Here is a 3054-nt window from a genome sequence, read left to right as displayed (position 1 = left end):
TGATCTTTTCAAGAAGCCAGTTAAGAGGCTCGAGGGGTCTATCATTAGGTCTATCAGGGCCAAAACTTTTGCATACATTTGCATAAAATATGCAGCTAAATACAGCTACAATGCTGATGTATCATTGATGTACTGTATGAAACCATGAATGGTCGACCACGGTCAACTCTTTAATGGTGGTCAACCATGGTCAACTCTTTAATGGTGGTCAACCATGGTCAACTCTTTAATGGTGGTCAACCATGGTCAACTCTTTAATGGGCCTTTTACTTACGTCTGTCTCATAACGCAGGCCATCATTCCTACCACTGCAGACCTGGGATTAGAACCCTCATCAAGAGGTATGCTGCAGAGCACTGCCAATACTACTGGTCCAGAAAAGCCACAGCATTTCCAGAAGATGTAGCCCGATATCAGAGTGTTATACTGTACACTCTTAGAAAGAAAGATGCTACCTTGAACCAAAAAGGCTTTTTTGACTTGTACCCTTTTTGGGTACCTACCTGAACCCTCCAGAAATGCCTACATGGCACCAAAATGACAAGAACCCTTTGGTTCTGGGTAGCAACTTTTTCAGAGTGTACTAACTCTTCATGATGAAGTCAAGTCTTGTCAAAGAGTAGGTTTTACAGTTTGTCATCATTGAATTTTCTAAAAGGTATCCCTTAATACAGTTTATTCTAGTGACTTGAGATGAAAGCTTGTGGAAATTATAAAAGGGTGACTTTATTGTCTGCACAAATCACATTAACCTTCTATTTCCTCTCCATTGGTAATAGCTTTCCACCCTCAAATTTGAAATGGAATATCAACCAATAGTCTGTCCCAAATGTCAGATATAATCTATCATACTGTACATACAATAAAAGAGTGTATGATAATCTATAACATAAATATTTGTTTTCATCTACAAGACATCTTGTGTCTCACAACTATAATGGTATATATTGTGTATTCTCTCTTATCCTAAATGTCCTATCAACATGGTGTACCTGTTATGAGTGAGAGGCTGACTGTCATCGAGGGTAATCCTCTATTCATTTTCAACTAGATAATCTTTTGATGTGCTGAGCTCCAACAAGATCTCTCTCATGATACACTATTGTTTGTACACAAAATGACACTGACACTATGACACGATACAGCAAAGACAGGATCTGCCCTGATTTGCAGGAAGGGCTACATATTGTATAACTGAGATAAGATAGAGACTGATCAAGAGACACAAATTCTCTCCCTGTCAATTCTCCAAAGATTACAAGACAGAATAAATATTTGACAGCATTTTTGACACTTCAACCTCTCCCATCTGCCTCACCCTGAAAGCTGCGGTGTGTGGTACATTCTGGATGCAATGCAAGGCTACATGCCACAACACTTACCAGCTGAAGGCCCTTATATCCCAACAACAACCTTTGTTATGTAACAGGAGTGCTACTGCGGCGGACGATGATAGCAGCCAGGGCAACAGAGAGAGAGAGGGAATGTGCGTCCTTGTATTCGGCCCTGTTCTTCACAGCACAGAGCTCAAAGCCCCACTCAGAGGCTTTGTGTATTTTAATTTATTTCATTCATGTTTTAGGGGAAACAGCATAGTGCAGCATTTCACCACTGACAATAAAGGACAAATCTCCTTATCTGATCATGAGGGTGCAGACAATACAATCCTAGATTGAGATTTCTCTTATGCATGGTTTGGTCTTTCTTAAATCATGATTTATAAGGTTCTACTGTGTTCTGAACTCAAATGCAATTGATTCTATTTCAATGAACATGTTGACTCATGAGATAAATTGGATGTTTGGTATGTCTAGAACTCTGCTAACTAAAATGGATATGACATTCTTATGGAAATAAACTGTCTCTTTAGCTTGAGTATTAATGACCAAATTGAGTAAATGTGCATTTTTAAACAAAATGTAGGCCTATCACTGAGTGAATGTGTGTTTCTAGGATGATGAATTGTAATGTGGGAGTAGTGTGTGTAGGTTAGTGAGTGAATGTGTTCGTCTGTGTGCATGCCTGGGCGCGCGCGCGCGCGCGTGTTTGTGTGTGTGTGTTGCGGATCTGCTGCATGACTGCACATGTCTGTGTGTATGTTGGGTGTGCGTCAGCGAGTTTAAACATGTTTCTGATTGGGAGTACGTGTGTATTTGCACACATTAATCAGGTCAGAGACAGTGTCTAGCGCACATTATTTAGGGCAGAACTTCAGCCACCACAGAGCACAGATGGTGGGGTTGCCTCGATCGGTTTAGCAAAGCTTCAAGATTCAACACACACATACTGCACACACACACACACACACACATACACGCACACGCACACGCACACACACACTCAGACGAGGCTCATCTAAAAATAACTTGACAAGTTTATTCTATTAGGAAAAGTTTATATGTGATTCAAAGCACAACACCGAGATCACACTGGACCTGACGCAGGCAGCAAACATTTTGCAAAAAAAACATTTCCCAAATTTTGCTGAAAATAATGATACATAAATAAATAAATAAATGCATGTTGTTATACACTGTCTGTTACCCGTTAATAAAACTCCGTGGAACTCTTACACATAGTAATATGCCGTATACAAATAGCGATTTTAGTCACAACAGGCTCATGATGCTGGCGCGCCTAGTTGCGCTCGATGCCTCCGTATTCCCGCTGCTGCTGGTGGCTCTGGATCACGCCACGTTAGTAACGGTGTGTAGTCTAATAACAGAGCGAGAGATCCACTGCAGACGCCACAACAAATACAACCGGCCTACAACAGTATTCACTGCACGGGGCTTCAATAACAAAGATTCTATATGCTGAGTTAGGTCAAGAACATTCCAACACATTTTTCATAACATCATTGACATGCAACGCAGGCTATACATTTACCTTTGAATAGAAGAATAAATAAATGCGTTCACCACGTAAAAAAAGTGGCGCCACCTCGTTTTCCTCGTGGAAATGCCAGTCCTAAATCCACCTTTACATTCCTTTCGAGGCAAATTCCTTCTCCAGCCCTGGCAAGTCGTGCAGACGCAATGTTTTGAAGCGCGA

At 41.0% G+C, this 3054-nt stretch overlaps 1 protein-coding gene across 1 annotated transcript in view; it reads right to left on the bottom strand.

The window, feature by feature from the left end:
• LOC310822649 (protein yippee-like 2) overlaps positions 1-3054 on the bottom strand; it is a 7739-nt gene extending 4685 nt beyond the window's left edge. The window contains exon 1 of the mRNA XM_083695075.1: positions 2890-3054. The gene's annotated coding sequence lies outside the window, so the exon portion shown is untranslated. The remainder of the gene's footprint in view (positions 1-2889) is intronic.

The sequence above is a fragment of the Argentina silus genome (assembly GCF_951799395.1).
Source record: "Argentina silus genome assembly, chromosome: X".
NCBI classification, from domain to species: domain Eukaryota; kingdom Metazoa; phylum Chordata; class Actinopteri; order Argentiniformes; family Argentinidae; genus Argentina; species Argentina silus.
This window is presented reverse-complemented; position numbering and strand designations above follow the sequence as displayed.